Source organism: Chamaea fasciata, unplaced genomic scaffold (assembly GCF_029207755.1).
Source record: "Chamaea fasciata isolate MVZ Bird 193981 ecotype frontalis unplaced genomic scaffold, bChaFas1.0.hap1 SCAF_6, whole genome shotgun sequence".
In the NCBI taxonomy this organism is placed as follows: Eukaryota; Metazoa; Chordata; class Aves; order Passeriformes; family Sylviidae; genus Chamaea; species Chamaea fasciata.
In genome coordinates, this window is record NW_027094091.1 from 22,036,042 (window position 1) to 22,063,060 (window position 27,019).

General features: G+C 38.4%; 1 protein-coding gene across 5 annotated transcripts in view; it reads left to right on the forward strand.

Annotated features, from left to right (window-relative positions):
- Positions 1–220: 220 nt before the first annotated feature.
- Positions 221–27,019, forward strand: part of CUNH4orf19 (chromosome unknown C4orf19 homolog) — a 42,354-nt gene continuing 15,555 nt past the window's right edge. The window contains exons 1-5 of one of the 5 annotated variants that reach the window (XM_066185595.1): positions 966–1,094; positions 12,982–13,101; positions 20,522–20,571; positions 22,919–23,005; positions 25,714–25,768. The gene's annotated coding sequence lies outside the window, so the exon portion shown is untranslated. Of the gene's footprint in view, positions 512–965; positions 1,095–12,981; positions 13,102–20,521; positions 20,572–22,918; positions 23,006–25,698; positions 25,769–27,019 lie in introns of those variants that run through there. The other 4 variants (XM_066185596.1, XM_066185593.1, XM_066185594.1 and 1 more) reach the window with 4 other exon arrangements.

The window sequence follows — 27,019 nt, forward strand, 5'->3', positions numbered from 1 at the left end:
AAACCAAATCCCTGGATTTTAATCCAGCACCCTCCTTCCACAGGGAAGGTGAGGGTGCAATCCCTGCAAGGCAGGGAGGCAACTGTAAATCCGGCATTATTTAGAGTGAGATACAGCAGCCAAACTTCATGTTAGTGCTTCAGTGAGGCTTTACAGCACAAAAAAAAAAAAAAAAAAAAAAAAAAAAAAAAAAAAAAAAAAAAAAAAAAAAAATTAGTTGTACTATCGAGAAGGCTTTGTTAGTCTTGCTTTGCACCCCCCAGCTCCAACACATGCGATTAGGTCATGCAATCTTAGTGCCAGTTCTTTCCAGGTTTGTTTTACAGTTTCTAGGTATATCGACATTTGTTAAAGATCACACATGACCCAGGCGTTTGCCTTAGTTAAAGCTCTCCTCCTGCACAGGGAAAACTCTCTCAAGTCGTTGTGGCAACAGAACATCTTTCATATTACTTCTGGAAACATCACACTCAAATCAAAATGACTCCAGAAAAGCCGGCAGCTTTCACAGGTAAATGTGACGCAACGCCTGCCTGCAAATGTAACTCAGAGCTGAATTTCTCTTTAGGGAATCGCACAAAACAGTGGGGAATAAATGTCATTGCCAGGCAACATGCAACAGAAGGACTTTTTGCCAAATCCCTCCAGCACTGTTTGTGATATGGGGAGATTTAATTTTAAGAATATGCAAATGGCAGTGTGAATACACTGACATGCTCAGGCTTTGTTGTGGTCGTTGTGACTGTCCCGGAGGAAAGGAATTATTTGGCACGTGTTCTTCCGTTTCTCCTTTTTCTAACCCTGGCCAGAAAACGGTGAGTTCTTTCAGGTTTTTATCCAGCTTGCAGGTAAAGGGTTACAGATTCTAGGAAGTATTAAATGCAAACTTTAAAGGATTTTATTTTCATCTAGAGTCACATGATGCCTTAATACCCAATGACACTAACTACAGTGTCTCATTAAGAGGTCATGCAAACTCCCAAGCTAAACAAGGCATTCTTACATATTTAACATTCAAATGCAGAAGCCAAGCTAAGCCATGGAAGATTGTAATCAGGAAAAGCTACACTTCCTGATCCACACAAAAGCGACAGGTAGGAAAAGTTCTTTTAAACTTGTAACATTGTGCTTTCTAGAGAAACTGTTTACAGGGCATATTTTGTACTCTCTTTCTTTTCTACCTTTCCAAACGCTCTAAGAACATTATCCTGAAAATATCTGATCTCACTTATTCCACCTGTTGTAGAGAAAGGATTGTTTTTACACTCAGAAATACAGTTGGCTCAGTGGAAATCCAAAGAAAACAATTTTTTAAGCCAAAGCTATTTAAAAAGCAATGTTTTTAAAGATCTCTTAGGTATTGAAATGGTTGAGTTGGAGTATGTGGGGTGAAGGAGGAGTTAATATGTCTTTGATGTCTGAAATGAAGGGATTTAGAACTCTTCTAACTTCCTTACATAGTGAATTGCACATTGTTTCAGTCACTAATCTAAGTGTGTTTTAACGGATTTGGCTTCCTCAATGAACTTACATGATTTCTAAATTCCCCTCCTAGAATTTGGTACTTTTAAAAATAAAATCTCACAAAAGCAAATGAAATACAGATGGAGAGTACTACAGTTCTCCATTAAAGAAGAATAAAATTGCAAAATATAGAGTAAGAGGAAAGTCAGTTAAAACCAGTTTATTTAAATTGAGAATTTAAATTGCATTAGAGGATATCAGTTTTCACATGGAGCGATAAAGTTTCACTGACAATTACTGGAAATATTGCAGGAGTTAATTTTTTTTTTTTTACTTGTGCTGAAGGAGTTTTCCAGGCTACAGCATTAGCAATTTTTATCACTGAGATCTCTTTCTCATCAAAATTTTTGTTAAACTGTAATAGTTTTCAGAAAGTGTCCTAAACACTCAGGTTTTTAATACCTTTATAGGAATTTAGTTAAAGACTACATTCTAGAAGGTTACAGAATCCAAATTCACTAACAAATCTCTAGTGCATCGTAGGATTGCCACATCCTGAGGATTCCCACTGCTCAAAAGAAGCAAGCAGTGTTTATTGTTTTGCTCCTACAATGGTTGAGTGTTGATTTCCAGCAATGTAATTTTTCCATAGTTCATTCTATAAAATACATCTCTTTTACTTGTTTCCACATAATGCTAGGAGATACTAAAAGAAGTGGAGAATAATAATACCTGAAGCAATTTGCTTCAGATAAGCTCTCAACTTTCTTTGGGGGGAAAAATGGGGTTGTCATTACCAGTATTTAAAATAAATTTTAGTCCAAACAAGTTTACCAGTGGCACTTCAAAAAATTGTCATTCACTTTCAGGGTGCTCATCTTGAAACATAGTAGGTCTCATGTTGAGGAGGGCTGACCAGAGCACATACTAGATCAGCCTGAGCCATGAAGTATCTCTTTATCAAACTCACTGTTATCAATGTCCTGACAGAGTAGCTCCCAACTGCATCGATGAGAGTGTAGCAATAAACAACTGCACTTTAAAAGAATTGCTCCACGTTTAATATAACTGACTTCTGAGCCTATATTATTTACAAAAATCTATTTAGAAACTGTTGTAGGTAAGGGACTTATTTGCTAAGCTACATTCATATCTCAGGAGAGTGAGAGGATCACCACAGCTCCCAAATAAACAGCCAACCACAGGTTTCACTGAGAGGAACATTGCACCTGAAACATGAAAAACAGCCTGCCATGGCCAGTCTCTGCTAAGAAATGTTTGTACAAGTTGTGTGTGTCGTGGCAAACCAGTTTAGTAGCTCAGTAGTTAAATATGTTGAATATTAATTACACAAAGTGTCTTTGTAGGGTGGAAGGTACAATGCACTGTTAACTCTGTAACCAAAAAGACAGAATGGCCATTGAATGAGAGGGAGCCTTCCTTAACTCCTTTCCTAAAGAAAGGAATACAAATGAGGCACTTGCTGTCAAGCACTCTAGTAGTTCAGATATTTTTTTATGCCCACAGTTTTACTCTTAGTGCAGAAAATTGTACTGCTCTAATTATTACCTTTTAATTTTTTTCTGATAAAAAACCCTATTTTCTTACTTTGTCACATCAATATAGAACCAAATGTAATGCTGTTTCACAGGGAAGAAACACAAATCAAATACTTCCTGCTCATAACCAAAAGAAGAGAGAGGTTCTTAGAAAATGAGATAATTGGAAACCCAAGGGAGATTTTTTTTCTCTAGAATTTTGGGGAAAGCCAAGCAAATATCAACATCAAAACACTATCAGAAATTTAGAATAGTTTTCTCTTTACCCCAAAGCTAAGACAAGCATTGATCAAAAGGCAATCCAGATCTTCCAGTTTGCAGATCTCACGGAACCTGTACCACATTCAAGGCTAATACTGAAAGTTGACCCGATGATTTTTGCACAGCTCTAGGTATGTGGGAAGACAGAGCAAATCTTCAAGTGAAGGGAATCATGACTTTCTTCCTTGAAAAGCCTGGTTAAAAGTGGTTCGCTGTGCATGGCAAACATTTTTTGAGCATTGAGGCCCTGCTCTAACCACACTATTGTTTGTACCTGACCTCAAGGAAACAAACTTGCTAAAAGTATTTGCTCTCAAACTTCACTGAATGAAAGCTAAGGAAAGCCTTTCTTCACATATTTCAGGAAGGGATGGTTGTTTGCTGTGTTTGCACTATATCCAGTTAAACATGGCCTCAGCATTGTCTACATCTTTCACTGATACTGTTTCACAAAGGACAGGGGTGGGGGAAACACTCAACCCACTGAAACATGATGAAATGTAGTCAGGCAATAAATATTTTTTTGGAACTTATAATTTCTCCTTCAGACACTCTCTTTCTAAGGATTATATATAATCACCTGTCAGCAGAGTATGCCCATGCCTTCCACACAACACTCATGGTGGGGAGGGTATGGCTAACCAGAGGAGGTGGCCAAATCCCACTGCTCTTTAACCAGGAGCACCTCCTTTCACACCTGATCATGCTGGAGAACCAATGTCAAAACTTCATGCCCAAGCAATGATTCAGGAAAATTGTTGTTTTTTGCTGTCCTACAAATGAGTGCTGGCAAGCAGGATGTATTGCTAAAGAGAATAAGGTATAAAACACAATGTAATAATATATGAGTTATGATATAGTAATAATATATTAATAACAATAAATGAGTTACGATAGGAAGGTCAAAAGGGATTTTTGGAAAGGGGAAAAAAAAAAAAGGCAGCAATTTTCCTGTGCGTTCTCCTCTAGGTCACTTTCACTTAGACATACAGAGAAACTTTAAATTTTATTAAGAACTGAATATGTTGCATGGAGACCAAACATTTAATCACTTACAGCAGGAGGCAGGGGGAAAGAAAAAAGGCCCAAGTTGTTTTTTTTTCCAGTGTGACTTTTTCTGCCATTTTTATACAAGTTTATTTAACTCCCTTTCTTTCACTTTTATCACAGATGTTTGCTGCAAAGGCACAGATGGTTTCTGGTTAGAAAAGTATTTCTGATTGAATATTCTATTATTAATTCACACAAGTTACTTTTCCATTTAGGATAGCAAGGAAGAGTAAGACTTCTCCTTGGGGCTTACTCTTTTAATGTTACCAGCTTGACCTGGCTCAACTTTGCACAGCTTCCAGATTCTTAATATAGTTATGTTTTTGTATTGAAGAGCAGTTAGTTGTATGATTTTATGTATACAAGGTCCAATGCCTTGCCATTGCAGGCAATCTGCTTTTCTGAAGGAGCTGAATAATAAGCACACGTGTACTCCCATGTCAAGAATAACACACACCCAATAACTGAGAACCCTTTTAATATGAAGTCCACCCTGGGAACTCTTCTCACTGGTTCCAGTGGGAACAGTATCAAATCCTCATGCTGCCAACAGAGGACAGCAGAAAAGAAATAACCTGATGCAAGTGGTGCTGGTGCTACCCAGCACAGTGCTGCCAGCAGAAACAGCATGGCAGCAGCACAGGTTTGCCTGTGCTGAACAGAAGCTCTCCAGACCATAACAAAACAGATTATTTCACATCTGCCCAATCTGCCATGCTCAGAGCAGGTGCATCTTGATGTTAAGGCACTTTTCCAGGCAGGTTAGCATTGATGTCCTCTTATAATACACTCTGATGCAGAGTATCTGACAGCAGCTTTCAGGCAGGAGAGGCAGGGAGTGAGCCATGTGGAGCCACACGTCCACAGTCCTGCAGGTCTGTTCCTCCCCTGATTACCTACCCTCCCCATGAAATTTATTGCAATGACTGTATGTGTTGACTGGACTGTATTTCTTACACTTACTTCCCCCTTCAACCCACAGCCACTTTGAAACCCTGTTTTATCAGCAGTAGATTTGGGAGTGCCCAGTTTTATCTGCCTTATTAAACACCTGAGCTTTGTGCAATAGCCTAGGATGCAGAAGCACCACCTATGCCCTGGCACAGCCACCCAGCAATTTCCTCCTCTCGCCCTGGGCTGTGCTCCTTCCCACAGCCAGGTTGGGGCAGAACCCCCCCTACCAGGACCCAGGCCCACTGTGCTGGGGCAGCTCCCAGTCCTGGGAGTGCTCCCTTGCCAGCTGCTCCACCTGCCCAGCCAGTGAATCCATGCTGTCCCACTACAGTACAGGCACTCTATTACCTTCAAAAAAAAGTGTTATCCACTCTCCCTCTCTTATGGCATTTCTTGATAGCAATCACATTAACATGACTTTAACACTACACATTTCCATGGAGCTATTCTTCTCATGGGCTTCTGATCTACCATAGTAAAAGAAGCCTAAGTCTCAGGCTAATTCATGTTTTTGAAGTAAGCTGGCACTCTTGTTCACATACAGCTCAGTGGAAAACAAGCAGTTACTGTCAGCTGTCAGGAACCTCAATCAAGCTTTGTTAAGGCCTCCTCTGTCTCTATTTCTGGTTTGGGTGTGGCATGGAAAAAACAATATTTACCATCTCAGTATGTGTGCCCTTTGTGTATTTGTTTTTATATTCCCTTTCCCCATGTGAATTTAGCAGATGTTGCATGGCTTGGTATCAGCCTTGAACTTTGTTGTCAGAGTATGTGCAGGTCCCCACTGAACATCAGTAGTCAATAGGCAATGTCTGCACAGAAAAGATAATACAGATTCAGCTGCCAGGCACCATTTCAGGGGCAAATGTAGATAAAGGGATAAACACCAAGAATACCATAAGATTTCATTTTCAGTGTAAATGAAATAAAAACTACAGCCATCAGAATGGAAGAATGGAAGGCTACCAGGGGCCTGAGGAGCTACCACCATGCACCATGTCCAATTTTTGTCTTTAACATCTCTTTTAAAATTAAAATCACTTGGGAGTATTTTCCATTGCTTTGGATGAATGCACAGATTGCTAAAAGGCTAGTTCATATTCACCAATATACATTAAAAACTAATGCTCAGTGCAATTATCCCATTAATTAGTTTCTATAAAAACACTTCCATTCACTTTTTGTTTATATGGAGGAAAAACATAGGGATTTTCTAGGGTACAGATGATCAAAAAACCTCAAAGACAGTTTAAGAAAACAGAGGAAAGCCAAGGCCAAAAGGAAGATGCTAAGGAAAGGTCAGCTTGCTGCTTTCACAGCCAATTACCAGCACCCAGTATCCATCAAACTACAGCCTCAGCTTTTTTCAGTTCCCTTCCATCCTTCCACAATAAAGCGTTACAGTGGCACCACAGATATCAGTGTGGCTGGACTTCCCTCCTGGAGAATGAGAGAGAAACTATTTGTTCCAGAGCACATAGCTACCCAGATTTTCCATGTGGGGGAAAGCCAGGTTTGAGAAGCAAGGAGGTAAATCAGCTCCCATCTCTGGGTAGAGGCAGAATTTGAATCCAAGTCTCCCAAATTCCCTAAGAGCCAAATCTGCCTCTAGAGACTCTTTAGAAATCCAACCCAGTGACTTTCTCATCACAGGGCAATATGTCAGATTGGCCAATAAATAAAGTTCCAACACAAGCTGCAGATATTTGCTTTATGACAGTGTGACCTGAAGCACACCATTTATAGTCCCTGGAACAAGGAGTTCTGCTGGAATTGTCAGCCTGGTGTTAGCATACAGCATTATAGCATCATGAACAAATCCACAGGCAAAACACACTCCAGAAAATTAGACCTGATAGTGCAATCTTCATTGATACTTTTGGTGAATATGGCCCATTCTTTTGCACAGGACTAAAGGAAGAAAAAAAGTTACTAAGCTGTCTTGATGCCAGACAGACTAAGTCTTTTAAGGCAATGAATCCTTTCCTATAGTTTTCAAGTATTGTTTTATTAAGAGACTAAAAAAGGTTGCAAATGCAATCAAGACCAGCAATTCAATAATACTACAGAAATGCAGCTGTATTTCACTGCTATCTCACCATTATCACATTTTAGCAACATTTGGACCTTTTTGACGCAGTGGTCAATACTTTTGATCTGCCTTGTTCTTGTATTGATAATATAAAAGCTCTTTGCTCTCGTTCATGAAATTGTTGTGTCTAATCATCCCCTTAGCCACCCATCATCACTCAATGTCTGTGAAGGAAATTGGTTTAAAATAACCAAATGGAAAAGTTCGCCTGCACTCTAAAGAGCATTAGATTAAATTATCTCTATGCCTTACACTTTAATCAAAGTGCTGTATTTAAAAGAAAGAAAACCCCTTTGAATCAAAAAGAACTCATGTAAGAGAAAAAGCCATATTACATAAAAGGGCCTTTATTAAAGTATTGTATCAGAGTCGTTGCTTGAAAATTTTTGAGTGTGACTTATAATTGTTTTTGAGTATTTTTCAGTTTTAAAAGGTTTGTTTTCCATTTCTGTAACTATGCTTTTCTACTCTCTCCTGACCAATCTTTATGTGATGTGTTTAGGAACAACAAGGTTTAAAAAAGCATCCTGGTATGTTTCCCACACTTGTTATGTAAAAACAGCATTGTGTAGGAGAAGCATCTTGAGCAGTGAAACTGGGGGAAAAGACACACCCCACTCCACCACCACCCCCCCCCAAAAAAGGTGAAGGAAAAATAAATGCATCAGGTGTTTTAGTATCTTTCAGGTTATGCCTGATATGAGAGAAAACACAGATAAAATCTGATAAGGAAGCTGATTTATATGGCTTATACTGTTTTAGAAGGATTCCTAATTTTAGTGCACATATTTGATCCTTCTCAAACATCCCCACAGGTGTCTAGGCCTAAGCAGTTCTAGATTACAGGCTGCAAGATAGTCTCAGAAATAACTGCCTGAGCCAGGCACATCCCAGCCTTACCATTCACTGAAATACCTAATTATAAACAACTGGTGCCCCTAACATGCCAGGCATTTATGTGAACTCTGGACCACCAATACCTGACATAATTAAAAATATCATTATTTTGCTCACAGAATAAAATAAATCTGTTCCCACAACATGTAAAATTCTTCTGATGGGAAAAGTATCTTCTCCAGGTGTCACAATGCTAGCTATATTACTTATCTGGATTTCATGTTATAATACAATTAAAAAGCAACAAGGATAAGAAATAATAAAGAAAGTGGTAGAATTATTTTTATCACTGTTTCCATACAGAAAAACTTGGAAAGGTTTGTTTTTTAAAATCAGCAAAATCAAATTTTTCTTTCAAACCTGACTCTTCTGCACCAAGTATACTGTTCTCCAGGTTTTACTTTCACTTCTCAAAATCCATTCTTCTGTGTATGCCTTAGCCCAAACATTGTGCCCTGTGCACAGCTGACTGATTCTCAGACCTTCTAGGAGCTATGAATTCGGGCAAGTGGCCAAGATGTTAATTCATCATCTTCTGTTTCAGTCTTGCCAGGAAAATATAGGTTTTGTCTGAACAATGAATTTATAGCATGTGCTTTGTAGGTCATACCTACTCCTTTATGTAGGACTCACTTTGAGCTAGCAGTAACAAGCCAAGGGTGTAACTCTGCAAATTAAAGCTATTTATAAACAGATTTCAGGATCTTTTCCTTCTGTTTGCATTCCAATTTGAAAATCCAGTTATAACTGGAAATCTTACAGCCACATTTACAGAAAATACAATTTTTTCCTCTATCCTCTATTATTGTATAAATTTTCTTTGAAATAGTGAAACCAACATTGTCTTTTTTCCCTGTGAGTTCTATCTGCCCTTCAAGAAGTTAAAGTTTCATATTTCCCCCCAAATCTGTTGATTCTTTAGCCTGTTAGGTTGCCACATACATTAAAATTGCTTTTATCAAACAATTATGATGTTTGTAAACCACTGATTCTTCTTATTTTCTGAAATTCCTTTCCATTCTCTATATCATTCTAGCTTGATGCAAAAAACACAAATGTGCAAACAAATTGTTTCATAAGGCCAGTATTTGAGATGAGCCGCAGGAGCATGGCTTATTGCAAACCTGTGGTTTGCACTGCTGTAACAGCTGCATTAAATGAGTATTTGTTAGCATAAACTAAACCTGACAGAATTTCTCTAAAGTACGTTTAGGACAAATAACCCAACAGTGGTATGCTCGTGCTACAGGGCTTGTATTGTTCAGTATCATGCCATGAAAGAGCCTAGATTTGTATGTTCTGCTCTTGACATGAAATAAAATTAATCATAGACTGAGATCTCTTTGTTCAGTATCAAATACTTTTTTTTTGGCCAGTATAAGTCTAGTTTATTTCACATTCCTACAGCCTGCAATATTGCTCTGTCCACGGAACTGAGAGTGCAGTGCAGTGCTAACATGGTTGAACAGCTTACCTAGATTGTGGCACAGATTCTCTAACCCACGTGAGACCATCCAGAGCCTCCTATTTTCTAGATTTGGCCTTCTGTTTCCCAACCTGTACAAGTCTATTGCTACCCTGGAGGATTTGTTCTTTATTCAGGTTGTTTTGGTTTTTCTCATCTCCATCGCATTCCCAGTAAGGAGGATAACATTCAAAGATACATTAAAAAAAAAAAAAAAAAAAAGCCTTTTGTGCTCTGTACAGAGTTTCCTGAGTAAGGCTCTAGAAAAGAAAGTTTCTTTCAAAAGAAACTATGTGAGTAAATACACTACTGCCCAGGAAAAGTCATGCTCCTTCTCCGAAACAAAATGGAAAGGTTAACTCCAACAAGGCCTGCAGATATTGGAGTCCCCAAAATATCCTCCTCACACAGCTCTTGCAGCTCCTTTGACAGAAGGAAAATTAAATTTAAATTGGCAAAGACCCTATGCATTTATGCCAGGAAAATCCCACACAATTTGAAATTAATCAATAGCACAAAAACCCCCTCCTACCTACCACATGGAGCCCAGTCTCCAAAAATCTGCAGCCTCTGTCTAGGGTGGTATTCGAAATAAGCATGTTTGCAGAACTAGCTTCACCCTCCTCCCATGCCACCTTCCCACACAGAGAGATCTTTTGGTACTTTCCTCCCATGGGAAAAATAACACACCTGTGTGGATAACAAAGGCTAGAAATGCCTTTTGAGAAAATCTTCTACTTACTGAGCCAATTCACTTTTCTCCCACTGAGAAACAATGTATTTCTAGTCCAGCAGAACACAACACAAATACAATTTAGCCTTCATGTCAATAAACCTTTTTAAAAGACCTGGTAAGAAAGTCTTGCCTGAAAGAAACAGAGCCTGAGCTCTACCCCAGTTTTTCCAGGCACTTCCTTTGCTTTCCAGGAGGCCTGAAGATTCCCGTATGGAGGCAAGGTTGCAATTGATTGCCACAAAGCTTTCCATGAATGGCCTTTTTGAAGCATCCAGGTGAGACAGCTGGAAGACTCTGAGGTGTTTGTTACTCACAGCATACAATTACTCAGCTCCCATTATACTTCAGGGTTTGGCCCCCTCCCTTCCTGTAGGATTTCCCCATGCAAGGAGGTTATAGGTGCCATGTCTCTGAGCTACCATCAGGGGTTTGCAGCATTTCCTTGTTTGTGTTACAGCAGCATCTACAAGCACCAAAAGGGATAAAGGTCTCGCTGCCTTGGCTTTCCCAGAGACACCCAATAACACATAACATATTTAAACACTTCTAGATTACCGAGGCTGTTCCAGACTGGATCCAGGCTTCCAGCACATTCTTACTTTAGGGAGAATAAGAACTGGAACCCAGTCCCATCTTGCTTATTACTAAATACATTATCCCTGAGAAATAAATGCTCTGGGGTTTAATCCCTTTGGATTTAGGAGGCACACAATTGCAGGTACCTGAAATTCCAAATTATGGGTCTCATCAGGTGGTTACTGCACAACCTGTGGTGACCACTGCCTCATGTGGCTTCAGCAGCACTGGGTTCCAGTGTCTACACTGGTCAGGAGGCAGCTCAGAGCTCACCCAGGGCAGCAGGGACTCTCCAAAGTCAAGGAAACACTAGGTTTGTGAACTTTAAGTTGCTTTGGATAATGTAGCTGTCAAGCTGCCTTGCTTAGACAGAAGGGATGTACTAGTAGCATGCTGCTATCAAGCCCAGTAACAGGACTTAAGACAACAAAACAGATTTTGCTAGACAGTGTCTCATGCATTAAAAAAGTAACATCCCATACAGCTAGGTAGGGAATTGTGAATTGTTCTGCTATGGAATGTCATTTGACTGCAGCTGGAGCTGGACCAGAGCTGTGTCCCATGGACCACTCCTGCAGTGCACCCACATCTAGAACAACAGAGCGCACAGGCAGTCAGTGCCAGCAGGAAGCACAGCCAGCGTGTTGGGAGTTGGTCAGGCCTGTTCATCACAAAGCTGTTCTCCCCAGTCATTGCTCCACCCAAAACACACAGCTAATTGCCCTCATATTAATGTTTTCCACCTGCTTCTTTCTTCTTAGGCTTTGCCTATGGAGACATCATTTCTCAAGTTTCCACACTTCATTCACATTAGAAAATCTTTCTACTATCTGAAAAGGTAATAAACGAAAAAAAAAAAAAAAAAGGAAAAATAAAAAACTATCAATATAGTTTGACCTAGCCAAGCTTTGTTCCTTTTGTACAGCATCACATGCAGAGTGCTGCTTTCCAGAGGTAACAATAGTGAAGGGTTTTCTCTCTCCTCTCAGGCTTTAGCAGTGCTGGTGGTTTAACATCATATCACAAGTACAGGTATTGCAGATAAAGCCACAGGCTTGTTTTGCAAACTCCCATGTTGGTTTTTGGCTATTACACACCACCTGGCTAAGGAATTGACTAACAAACACAACTTTGGTTACAGAAAGAAAGGAGGAAACCAGCAGAGAGCTGTGTCTCTGTCTCACCTCTGGGGAAAACCACTCCTCCCTGTTGCCAGGGGCCACTTCAGTGCTGTGCTCAGAGCCAAGGGGACACCTCAGAGAAACCCTCAGCTCCAGCTGTCTTAGGGCAATGCAATGGCTTCTGCAACTGTCAAGGCCTCTGACCACAGGCTCTCACCTTATGAACTTGGGTTAAACTCTAGCCACAGCAGACTGGTGGTTTTTTCAGCACTTTTGTTCATTGTGAAGCTTTAAATTCACTTTTTCCTGTTGAATACATAGAGCACAAGGAACAGATGCAAAGAGTACCGACTCTTAGCAGCAGTTCAGCATCACTGAAATTTAATTGTGACAGGAAACTTCACAGCAAGTCACCCGTAAGTCACTTCTGCAAGAACATTTTGCTACAGAGAAAATAAAAAACATAAAGCTTGATACAATTTAAGGATTTCAGGAAGTAATATGCCAGACAGCACAGTGGGAAAAGCCCTTCTTTCCTGTAAAGGACAAAAATATCTTATTCCTTCAGACCCCTTCCTCACCTCATCACAATGAGATGTGTAGACTGGAACTTGATCAGACAGTAGAAGGTTTAGGAGAGCACTGACTGGATTTTTATGCAGATTTTCCTGTCCATCCTAGCTGAAATGAATTCTGATGCCTATTTGATATGAAAAAGACAGGATTTGATAGAATCTAGCAGCTACCTGGGTCTTCATTACTAACTCAACTACTTTCCTGTCTCTTCACTATCTCATCTTTTCCAGACTGTGATCCAAACTGAGACAGCAGCCCGGTTCTTTGAATATCAGACTGGGAAGGAGCAAAAAAACTAGGCCCTAATATTTTTTCCAGAGGCCCAAGAACCTCAAGGCTCTCTCAAATAGGTAAAGACCATTACAAGAATCATGCTATATCGTTAAAGGGGAAATTGGCTTTTCACAAAGAATTTTAAAAAGAAACCACAAAAAAATTGCATTTGCTCAGCCAGAACAAAGCTACATTTTTGTGGCTTCTGTAAATCAGACTTACCTTTCCCTACTCCTTATTAACACATGCCATTTGAAAAAATATATATATAATAAATAGGAATGCCTCTAGATGTCAAAATCTGGGAAGTGTATATGGTAAATCACCTCAATAAAAGACATAGAAAACTGCAAGGGACAGCACAGACCATTACAGGCTCCAGACCCTGGTGCACAAAAGCATCCCTGTCAATAGAACCTGAGAAAGAGTTTAAACAGCTGAGAGGGAAAAAAAGTGGAGGTATTATTTATTGGAATATTGGTAATATTTATTTATTATTACTGGAGATATTATTTATTCTTAGTTCCCATAAATCACTTAGGCCATCAGTTAAATGTGATTTCTAAAAGAAAAGCACTGCATCATTATTTGCTTTGCAATGCATAACTGAACTCCAGGATTTTAACTGATTTTAACATTAAAAAATAGGTTTGGTCAAAGCTGAGGAAACATCCATTGAAAGAATGAAATCACATGACTGAAGGACTGGCATCACTTATTTGTAACTGCAGTGCAGAAAAAGGAAGTCTTTGCAAGACTTATCTATCCTCAGCAACTTCAAAATTTCGATAAAGCTCATTCAAGATGTGATACATAGCATTTTTGAATGCAAAATCAAAAGAAATACTGAGTAATAATAACTTTTGCATTGCGTTGTCTGCTTAAAATCCCTGGACTACATACAAATCACACCAGTTAGTAAGTTCAAACTACAACAGAGAAATAAATGCCTGAATTTCAGACCTTCTTTACATATGAAGTGAACAAAGACTGCAAACAGGGAGAATGTCTCTCACCATTTAAACCATCCTTTTGGTTTCAATCCTGCATATGCACATTGCAAGTACATACCAACACCTGACAAGGAATGCAGTCTCACACCAGCACAGGCAGGGGTCTCTTGGCACTGGAAATGTGACAACCCAGCCTGTATTAAATGCCACAGTTGCACTGCTTCAGCTGCAGAACCATTGCCAAAGCACCTTGTGGAAAGACCAGTGTGTACTACTCACAGCTCTAAAAGAAAAGGGTGATGTTGCACTAGCATAATTAAACTGAAGCAATTCTGTACAAAAGAATGATGCACCCATCTAAATGTGAATTATTTATTAGTTTATTTTTGCTTCACCCCAGCACCATTTCTATGGCCAAAATAGGTTTCAGGTTTAAACAGTTGCTCGGATTGTCAGCCTCATAGGATTAGTGATTTTAAATTAAGGGATGGGTTGCAAGAAAAAATAATTTCATGCTTTGAAGAGAACTTTTATTTCTTTGAAAGGCTTGGAACCTAGAACCATCACTCCATAATCTTATTCAACGTCATCAATGCATTTTAAATCAGCATTTAATTAGGTTAAATAAAGAAAACAGAAGCTGCTGAAGAAAGCCCAGTAAGAATTTCTATTTCTAGATAAAGCTGCTTTAAATGCATAACCAATTCTGCTAACTGTGAGATGAGATGCACACAACTGAGTTTATAGGTGTTTAGTGAGAGTTTGTGCCACTTAGTGCGTCACTGTGAGCAGTCAGCACAAAGAGAATGGTATAAATATAGAAGAGTGGGCCTATAATCTGTATTCCTAATTGAAAAACTATATATATATTGCATAAGTCATACCCAGTAGCAATTGCTCTGGGCTGCAACAAAGCTTACTTTCCTTATAAAAAGTTTCATCTGCCCAAATCAAAAAAGTTCTTTTCAAGTTTTTTTAGTTCAAATGAGCATACAGAGTAGGCAAGCTTTAGGGAACATTTCCTGTATTTAAACTCTGTCAATTAACAGTGCTGTACCCAAATCCCTTCCAAGCCATAACATGATCTTAAGAAAGCTAAATTGTACCAGTGTGGAAATCTGTAGGAGATAGAGAAGAAATAAAAATTAGGTCAGTCTAATTGAATTGTAGTAGCTTGTCTGAAAAACACCTTTGCTACCCACTTTGAAAAGGCATTAGAGACCACATTAGGGAACTGTTTTCATTTTCAAAATCTTCTTCATTACTGCCTGCTTGCTGAAATGACTTTCAAAGTCTTCATCTTTGCTACTCCTGCTTTGCTTAGAGGACTCACTGCTGATGCCTCCTCCTGAGCTTTATTTTGTTTGGAGGATGACAATAATGCCAACATTAAAGCCAGAAATTTCAAATGGACAAGGATAAGCTTGCTTCAGCAGGATTTTATGTACCTTTTAGGCCCTTATGTGAACATTAAATTTTAACAAAAATCTCCTGTGTTTCTCACTCAGAGGAGGTGCCCCATCACAGTCTGGTCTCCACATGCACAGAAAGCAGGAGAAAGGGTAGAGCTATTGACTACCTTGGCAGTGGGGTTTTCTGGCCTTTTCTGGGTACAGTTTTACACCTCCCACACCGAAGTTGGAGAACTTCAGGAAAAGCAGTAAGCATTGAGTAAGACTCATATGAACACTTCACCTCACTGAGGTGCTCCAGTCACACCTGCTCCAGAGTCCTGGCTCTCCAGGAGTAAGTGCTACTGCTGCTATGATGAAGACACCAGAAAGTTGTCAGCCAAACTCTCCTGGATTGCAAAACCCACCCCACAGATAAGAAAGGAGGGTTCACACTGTGGGTGCAACTATTTCATAACAAATAGTAAAGCAAATAGATGTGTCATTTTTAGCAAGGGTTGATTACACCAATTACTGATGTATGATGAGCTACCTAAATGCACGTCAGCTATAGAATAAAGGCCCATCCATTTGTTTCACTCTACATAATTCTGAAGCAAGACAAAACCTGGTTCCCCCCCTCAAGAAAAACTCATTCTCAAAAGAAGGATGCACCCTACCAGAAACAGGAGGAAGAAGCAGCGACCACTGCAATTCACTTATCTTTCTAGAAGAATGTACATTACTAAAAACTGAATTTGGTAGTGTAGGACTTCCCACACAAACTGCAGGGAGTAGGATTATATATATATACATGCATATAACAAAACTGATGAGGAGAACCTGCTCCCAAGTCTGTGTTTCCTAGCTCTGAGGATTCAAAATGTCATCTGAAGCACCTCTGTTTCACATTGGCTCATTCTTTAATTGTGTCAATATAATATTCACACAATTACAAATTATAATGAACAAGTCCCACTCTGAAATCTGAGCCCTAAAGGCTACATATGTTATCCAAATATATAACCAAATGCTAAGCACACCGGGATTCTTTCAACCACAAATTTAATTACAATTATTTCTAATGTAGCAATATAAGTATCATGTTCAACTAATTATAGCTCAGAACATTTTTCTACTACACCTTCTGGAAAAGAAATACCATTTTTCAAAGTCACCCAATTTTCAAAGCCTTAAGCAAAAGACTTCAGCTAAATTTCTTACCTCTATTAGCACAATCTTTACTATTAAGCCATTTGTGTAAGTTAGTTTTTGACTGACTCTCTGATCTTCTGACTGGCAGGATTATAGACATAATGTATTTCCTCAAGGGATTTTTCTACTTACAGAATTAGTCTGCAAACGTCTCACTGTCTATAGCCCATGATTTAATGTCACCCATTTCCACATCTTCAAAAACACAAGAGGGAGACCCTATTTCTAGAGATGGCTCCCCATGGCTCTTGCCAGCCAACAAAAGTGCTTTTGACAGTGCATTACACTCTTCAGAAACCTTACTAATTTTTGTAGCTAAATTAGATGTTGTTTGGCACCACTGCCTGAAAACAGTCAGAGGCTGGGAGATGCCTGGGTGTCTGGGAATACTGTTTACAGAAATAGGCCCTAAGCAAGATACCTGCAACTCAGATTAGCTGGCAAGACTAGCTAATTATATGGATATATTAGCATCGGGTAGTACATGCCACATCAGACAGTTTTAATGAAAAAGGCAGTGGAAAGAGACATCTACAGCACACACATCTCCCCTTCCCCTCCACCAGTAAATACATGATTTGTTGTAAGAATATAGACAACACAAGCTTCTCAGTAAGGGCAAGCAAAGAGAAGAATCACAGCAGGTCTACAGAGAGGGCCTGCAGGGAGCAGAGTACCAGGGAAACATGAGGTCAGGCTTACAGCACATCCTTGGCTCTGCCCAGCTCTAAGTCATCTCTTACTGCTTGGTGACCTCCCAGCATTAAAGTCTGGCACTGATCCTCAGTGTTTTCCCCTACAGCACAAAGGCTGAAAAGCCTTTCCCCCAGTGCATCCCCACAAAGCTCCTGGCATGATGCAGAGACAGGTGAGACAGGCTCAGGTGGATAGAGCATGGTGCTAATTCTGCTGAGGTTCTGTGTTCAATCCCTTATGGACCATTCACTTACAAGTCGGACTCAATGAACCTTGTGGATCCCTTTCAACTCAGAATATTCCATGATTCTGTGAACAGTTAAACTCAGGCTATGATTGTGGATAAGGCCTTATCTTCAATCTGTCAGAGGCTTCAGCAATCAAGTAATACAAAAATACAGAGCCAAGTTTAACACTCAAGTACAATTGATTCACAGTCAAACTTCACCAAGCTTAAGGACCAAACAAGTTTCTTCCCTTTGAAGGAAAAATCACTGCCATGGAGGAGGCATAGTAGGACATGGAGTAATGATGGCTAAAGAGCAGTAAATTACAGTTCATATTAATACCTGCTGCAAACCTAGGTAAAAAAGAGTAGAAGAAATGCAGCCTCTTCTATATCCCCTATACTGAAAACAGCCTTATCCAGTAATGCAGATGGGATGATGACTAACTTTTCCAATCACCCCTACATAAGACCTCAAGGTATGCAAAATGGCCTTTCCACAGAGTTGTGTTTGATGAAATCAGGATGAAGAATTTTTTTTAACCTTATAAAATACTGTCAGATATAGCTGTAACAATTTTTTAAAATATCAAAATCGTCAACTGACCATGTTATATATGAGAAGAGAAATGTAAAATATTTACTCTATAGTTGAATGAAAAAATGTTTTCTTATAGCAAACACAAAGACTAGTGCCTGCCATTCTTTGCCTGGAATATTTCCTGGAATTACTGGTGCCAGTGTCTGCCCAGTGCAGCTATAGGTGTGTTTCAATACTTAAATGTAGAAAAGAAGAAGCATTTTTTAACTTAAATTAGTCATGATATTTTTGGCATGAATTTTTAAAAAACAAGGATCATGGCTCTTGTCAGGATGTGAGCATCACAGGGAAAGGAAGAGAGATTTGAGGATTCAAATGTTCAGTAGCTTGCACTCCTAACACTTACTCCAAATCTTAACTTCCAGGTAAATAATGATAAATGTATTCACCACAGGCCTGGCAAGGTTGTTCTGAATTTTAATGGCTTAGTTCTCTTTGAAGCCCCAGAAACATCCTTTCCTAGAAGACTCTAAACAACAACAAAAACAAGAAAATAGCAAGAACTGATACTTTTAGTACATCACATGGTTCAAGCAATTATAGGAGGGTGAATGCCATTCTGCATCTATATTTTTCAGAATGCTTTCTCACTTGTAGGCAACATGGGGCATATAAAGCAACATTCAACCATTTTTCAGTATTTTCAAGCTTATTTTTCAGTATTTGAATAAAGAACCACTATCCTCCAATTTACTTGGAGATTATCTCCACATCTCAGACATCCACACTAATCAAAAGTCCCATCCATATAGACGAGCTCAAATAACGTTGTTCTGAATAACTCCCTCTTGTAAAAAAAAAAAAAAAAAAAAAAAAAAAAAAAAAAAAAAAAAAAAAAACACATTTCTTAGTACACATTTTTTCAAGTCCTCTAGCTGTCTAGACAGTGAAATCGTACACTTTGCAGACTAAAGGGAAAGTGTAGCCATCTTGTAACATAACAACATAAATATGGGGGAACATTCAGTGAGGTCAAAAAAGGAACTAGCCCAGAAGCAAACAAAATTCCTCCTCCAGCATAACAAGTCTGGGCAATTGCCATCTATAAATTTGTTAACAAAGGAAAGAGTATAATGAGTTTCCATAGAAAAAACCTAAACACTATCCAGCCTCACAACAGTGAACATGACAAAATCAAATTTAACTTTTAACAAGTTAAACGTTCTAGGAGAATGTAAGTCTTCAGATACAAGAGACTTAAAGCCATTATTGACGTGATGTAAATGTTATGTAATTTCAGCTCCCGATAATACCAAGAGTGTTTGTACAATTCCTTCTGAGGTAGCTGGTGCTGACTACATCACTGAACGGGGGTCTGATCCAGCCTTCTGTGTCTCTTTGCACTTAATAAGGTAGAACTAAAAACACAATAAAAATGAGACAATGCAGAGGCTTTCCTGGTTATCTATTACAAAGACAGTTTTTTTTAAAAAAAGAGATTTTCCTATTTTTTTTTTAACCAGAGCGGCAGAAAAAATCTACTTGGTATTTTTTTCATATTATAATTAAATTCCCAATCATGGAAAACAGACAAATCCACTCCTTTTGTTTACCCTTGGAGTTTTCTGTAGCAGTCATTACTAATGCCTTTGTTAAGCAGAAGTCGGCTGGAACCAAGAAAACAGGAGCTAACCTGCTGCTGCTCTGATCTGGGTGTCCAAAGAACAAGGATTTGTTGCAGTCATTGCTTTGCCACCTGCCTGAGGCATTCAACTGTATCTAGCACAACGATGTGGGAAAGCATTCAGGAGTAAATACACAATAACATTTGTATGTTTACAGCATCTGTGAAAAGTGTGGGTAGGGCGATTTCTCTACTGTGTGTTTCCAGAGCAAGTCAAACCCATTAATTAAATTCATGCTCTTGTCCTGCTTCAAAAGTAAAAACAGAGATGATTTATGGGCACTGACAGCTGCAGGAACCGGTTTTGCTCACTCTCTCTCGTTAATTAATTTTAAAGCATCTGGATAGGTTGATTTCTCCGATTCTAAACATACAAAAGGCTGCACATCCTCAGTTTCTACAAAGGAAGAAAAACCTGTTCCATTAAGAGAATGTCTGTCACGGTTTCTCAGTGCTGGCTGAATAGTTTATACTGAAATTGTGTACTCAACATCCCTGTGCCTGCCCAGGCAACTTATAGGATAAAGCTGCAAGAGGTTCCAGTCATAAAACATTTCTTACCCAATCATTATTTTACTTGTCCTAACAACAAAAACTCTAAGTGAGAAAGTGGCACCTGTAGAACAGTGTAATCTACAGTAAAAAAAAAAAAAATTCTCTAATAACAGACCTAGGGAAATTGCACAAACACTTCCTTCTAGAGGGAATATCAATGTCTCTATATTGCACATAATGATATATACAAATATAAATATACAGCAATACACCAGTGTGTTTATTTCTTTTTCTAGGTTCTTTAAACAGGAGGCAGATTGGTAGCATTTGGGGCTGAAAGCTGGAGGTAAGTGATCAAAAGGCATTTAATACACAGGCTAGGAACAGGAAATTGTTACAGAAGTGGAAAATTTTGGGTACTGAACTTTCACCCTGGACTCCTGCGAGATTTTTACTAATAAAGAACTATATAAACATAGACAGATTATATTGACATTACATTACCTGCCCAGCAGAACCATATGCTGCTTCTGCAGACATGGCCAAAAAAGATCAATGCTTTCCATGCATTAATGAGCTAAGCCCGGGTGTTATATGTTTCATATCATGCTGTAGACCTATATTGATCTATATTAACAAAATGAAAGGCTGGGCCAGAAGAACTCTGGATCTCCTTTTCAATCAATCATTTTATGATTCTGTACAACACTTTGTAAAACATAAAGCAAATTTATTTTGCTGTGATTCATAGCCCAGACAGCAGAAAGCCTGCCAGGAACAAGGATACTGCCATCTAAAAGAGCTCATGATCACTAGTTACCAGGAAGAAATAAAAAGTATCCAGCATGGTCTACAAAAGTGGTGGAGCAAACAGAACATAGAACTCTTTCTACCAGCGACCCAAAGGGGCCTCACTAACAGATGACTATGACTAAGAACCTCTGTCTAAGCATGAATGGGCACGTGATAATGGGTTGCAGAATCAACTAAACAGACAACATTATCCCAAGGTGCCTTAGCTAATAGAAAGATAGTAATTCTCCAGAAAACTCTTGTACAACTGGCAAGACCACAGAGCTCTTTCAAAAAGCTTATTTTCAGCCGTGAATCAAGATCTCTCCTTTAGTCAGCTGATTTTTACCACTCAAAAAATAACCTGAGCCATTTCAGTTACTGATGAGGTGCTCCATGAATCAGGGAGATTGGTCAGATTTCAAAGAACTGTTAAACAATCTTCATTAAACTGGTGCATGGCATCTTACCTGCTTACATTTTTCATGCTGTTGGTGACAAGTTTGATATTTACAAGGAGCAATGTGATGACAGAATTCAAGAGCTGACATACTGATATATTTAAAAAATTTAAATTCAAGAAAGTTTACTAGAATAAATAACCTCAACATGATTATAATTCTTATGTACCTTTTGTAAAGAAAACTGACTATTCATTTATCTTCCTCCTCAATTCCTTCAGTGAACCAAGACCCAAGACAACTCTAGTTACTTACATTTCCTTCTTCTCATCCCTATAGAGTCAAAGAGAGAAGTGTGCAGTTGGAACATTTGACAGTTGGAAGATTATTTCCTCACTCCAAGCATTCATAGAAACAATTCATGATTTTCAAATTCCGCTTGGATTTCACAAAACTGTTCCTTGAACTTAGAACAGAATCTTAAAGGCTTTGAAACCACACCTAGCAAGGTTAATCATAGTTTTACCATCAAAATGCAGTGAGAGCTCATTAATACAACCATATGTAAACAATCATAGTGAAACACATGGGCACAATCACAAAGAATGTATGGAAATCAGAGGTTTGTTCCACTGAAAACTAAATTGCAAGGAATAATTGAAGTCATCTAAAGGACCCCCCAAAAAGCTATTGGACAACAGACTTTGCAGCAGAGAAAATATTTGAATAGTACCACAAAAGCACAAGGGCCAAGGTTATTAGAGAAAGGAAAGAAACTATGAGGGGAATACAAACCTCAGGGAATTTGAATTAAATGAGCAATTAAACCACTATTGATAACAAAGCATTTGGAGAAACTCTAAGGGACAGCACAGAATTCTAACACTTTTTATTAACAAAGGAAAACACCTAGTGTCTACAAACAACTGATCTTCAGCTCAGCTTGGAAGACCAAGTTATGATTTCCAGAAAGAAGGAGTTAAGCCCTGCATTATTTGAGTAAAAAATGTTAGCTCTCTTTGATCCTTAGGGTAAGGGAGATGTTTCTTATGAAAAGCCCTCATACTTCACATATTATACAAAGAGAGGCTGTTTCTGGTGCTTGAAAGTGTCAGGGTGGGAGGTCCTCATGGAGCAGGACCACAGCTGGATCAGAGTGACAATTGTCCAGCCTGCTCAGAGAATGCAGCACCCCATGCACCTTCCCAGTGGTGGACAAACACAACTTTTAAAACCAAAAGCCTAGAAAGACATTCAAGAGCAGCACACAAAGGTAACTAGGGAAATAACTGCTCAAACAACTGTGTCAAATAGGTTAATTTTGTTCAGCAGGAAACACACCCAGGATCTGAAGCATACCTATGGTCTATGCCAAAGCAGGTTTAGATGATTTAATTTTCATTTTGGTTTTATGACTTTGAGATAGCATGTTTTCAGCAAATGAAATGGAAATTTCTTATATGAGCTTCTGAGAGCCTAAAGATTTTGTTTAAATTCCAGGTTATTTTGGAATGTGAAAGCTACTTGCTGCTTGGATCCATGACAACCATGTAGACACTATTCACTCTAACAATCTGCACCAGCATGGTAAGCCATATTCCAAAGACTGAGTCTCACTGGTAATTGTGTTGTGCAATAAGCTGGAGTGACCAGGTGTATAAGGCTTCATGTTTCTGTCTCAAAGAAAGTAATATAAAAACTATTAAACAACATAAGCAAGAAGCAAGCAGGGTATGGCAACATACCTTGATTTAGGAACACTGTTTTACACACCAGACAAGTATTAAGTTTCCCAGAATATCTCAGAAACGATGTTGCTAAGCAAAGATGATGTTATAAAGAGTATTTAATTAAGATGTCTGAATGCAATTTATAGGACTAACAGCCATGCTCCAAACTATCAGCAAGCAGAAAAGGGAAAAGGTCCAAATACAATGAAAAAAAGGACACTTTTAACACAAGTTTAAGAACAAATATAGAATGGTTTGTCTACCTTGGGGTCAAAAGCCAATTACACACATCAGACAGAAGTTGACAATCAAACCAGTTATCACTGGATATAATATAATGAGTATGCAGACAACCTACCAACAGCTGTGACTCCCAGCAGCTCTCCTTTCTGGCATTTTCATTTTACATTTCTACAGAATTACAGGAATTTCCTACAATAAACAAAATAAACAAACAAAACCCGATAATAAATTAAAGGAAAACCCTATAGCTAACTTACTACTTCAGAATTTGTTAAACAGACAAAAGGAATTTACAGCAGTTAAGAATGCACTTGAAAGTTTAGTTAAATAAGCTACCTCTTGAATTTGTAAAATGAAATCTGCATCCTTTCATAACTGGACCATGGATTTTACTTTTCACTTTATTTTCACTTATTATGTACGCAGAAATGTTTAGGCCATGGCTTACAGAAAACAAATAAGGACACCAAGACAGAATTATACTGCAAGTAAGATTATTAGAGATCTGAACAAAAATTAAAAGGAGGAATCTTCTAACTATACAAATAATGGCAGCTATACTAAAAAAAAAAAAAAAAAAAAAAAAAAAAAAAAAAAAAGTATGCAAAGAGGACATAAAATGACCCCAGTAAAAGGTTGCATAAAAACAGGAACACACCATGACTCATTCTTCATAAGTTTTATTATTCATTTCACGTAAAGTACTGATCACATCTTTAACAGATGCACAAAAACATTCAGCCCTTTGCAATAGTATAGTAAGATTGAATAGGGCTATAAATCTTCAAAGTGCAGCACAAACATTAAGCTCTGAGAAGGATATGAAATGGTGACATACAGCAGCACAACTTAAGTGACTTGCTCTAAGGGCAACAGAGCAACACAGTGAATCAAGACTTAATGAATCCCAGATTCTCCTTAGCAATGAGTCACATCAGATATCCAGGCCACTTAAATTTGCATTTAGTTTTCAATCATATTTCAGGCTCTCAATAGAATGTCTTCTAAATGTCACTCATGGGTCAGACACTATGCAGTGTTGTCCTCTTGAATCTGTAGGCAAACAGCAATTATGAAACTACATATATGGCATTGGTACTTTCAAACCTGGAAGCTAGATAGTGAAATTTTGTAAGAACTTGTCAGAGTTTATACATAAATTCTGAAAATTATAACTGCAAAGAATATGTATGCAATGAGAGCAAATGAGAGCAAAAAGAGCAGAAGCAGCAATGACCATGTTGCATGTACTGTCCTTGTTGCCTTGCACTTCCCCCCCCAGCCCCATTGCCTATGGATGCTGAATCCAGGAATGAACTACCCTGGCTTAGATCCTAGGAGTGTTCTGCTGAAAGGGATTTCAAGGACAATAAAAACTTCACTTTCTTACAAGAAAAGCCTTGCAGGTTTCAAGAATGGTGCAAGCATAACTCAGCGTGGATTTGTGGTTTGTAATATAAGCTACACTGAGATTTTTGAAGTTAACACTCACACACAGAGAGATGCTGAGAATGAAAGAAAGCACATGGCCCAGTTTCTAAAACCCACAGCAAAATACATTGCCCATTTCATAGAAATGAGCTCAACTTGGTGATTAATGGTCATTACAGGTTTGCTGTACACACAAATCTGCATGGGCTCACATTTCAAGAAACACTGAAAATATATTTGCATTTTTTTATAGGAGGAAAAGCATCTGCATTGCAGTATTGTTGTACTGTAATTCTACAATGATCTCATTATTTTATTTGTCTCTTTAGAAATTCTTAATACAAAATATTTTGCTGAGCTTTCCATTTAGCTAGAGCACATGTTTGAAAGAACAACAGCTATAGCAGTATCTAGAATATTATTGCAATGCCAGAGGCATTTCTTAAGTTTCCAAGTATGTGAAGATCTGAAGGGTGAAGTTCGGGCAAGCACACATGAAGTTTTAACTGATACTATAAATATCCTGGCTCCCAGAAAGAAAAAGAAAAAAAGAAAACACATAGGAAAAAAAGTCCCATAATACTGCATATTTGAAAGTTTTCTAATTTTACTGTTCTTGTTTAAACACTTCACTTCATTACAGTCCTAATCCACTGTAGCAAAGCTTATGCTCACTTTAAGCAGGTTAGCATTCCAGTTCAGCTCAAGGGGATGAGCATACTACTCAAGTGATTTATTTGATCACTGTCTAAATTTAAAATTCACAATGGTACCAAGAGGAGGTTGTTCTATTTCCACACTGTTTTCTGTAGACAGTTAATGCCTCAGAGTATCCTTCTTACTTATCTGTGCTCATGAAGAAACCACTTGCAAGGTGTTTTATTATTGCAGGACCAAGACATTTAAAACAAATCTTTCAAGCAGTCGATGGAGTACAATCAGAAAGGTAGGATTATTTTTTTTCTCCTTGTGTAGATTTAAAAGTTACTGGCCATTCACTATTGTAACTTCAGCATTCCACTACATAAACCATCTCTCTCTACATTACTCCACAATATTTTCTAATGACAATGCTCAGCTGTGATAAGCACCAGTGACAGAACAGAACTTTCTTTCCAACCCGTAAGTTCCCTGGTGTAGCAAATAAAAGCTTTCCAATTTCCACTCTGAAGTTTAGAAAAAGTCACTGTACAGAAGAAATACAGGAATACAAAACTGAATCAATTTAAGACAGCTAACACAGGTGAAAAATGGCATGAGAAAATGTGAAAATGCAGGCAAATGGTATGGGAAGAACAAGAGGAATGGAAGGCAAGCAGGGGAAAGAGGGGGATTTGGAAAAAGAGAACCAATTGGAAAATGTAAGGATTAATTTGGTTTGAGAGGGAGAACACACTGACTTCTAACAGTTTCCCTATAAAAAGCTGCAGGTTATGCCATTAAATGGTCAAACACAAAAGCACAACATCCTGATAATTTAAAGAAATTTCCTTGGTCAATGTGTTGGTCGGGGGGGGAGGGGGTACTTTATTTTGTTTGGGGGTCTTTTGGTGCACCTTTTTTTTTTTTTTTGTGGAGGGCAAGGTTTTGCTGGATTAGGTTTTTGCTTTTGTTTTTACAAAAGAGAATCATTGACTCATTCTAAGTGCTTATGGCTTTATCCAATTTTCTTGGTATTAAGAGATGCTGATGTTCTGAGCACTACAACAATACCACCACAATACCTGCCACTAGCAATATTTCATATGATATAAACAAATCAGAAGCATCTGAAATATTCAGGACAAGATGGTGTTTGGGCACACTGAGCTTCAGTTGAATACCAGAGCTGAGATCACATATCCTGCCTGGTCTAAATCCTGCCCAAGAGCATATACACAAAACACTCCAATCCTGTATTTGAAGCAATCTCCATGGACATCCAAGTCTATTTTCAGAATATTGCTCCCTGAAGTAAAAATGTATTGCATACTTAAAGGATAAAGGCCTGCTAAACTCCAGCAGTATCTCTTCATACTCACTTCCAAAGACTCAACAGGGGAAAAACAATCAAAGAAGCACTGAGCCTTTCCATAGAACTGATGTGCAACTAAGAGTTTTCAATAAGCTAAAATGACAGAATTACAGGAGTTAATCTGCTTAGACTTCATTGCTGCTTTCCTAGGTTTTATTTTCTTATTTTAATTTACAAGAATTT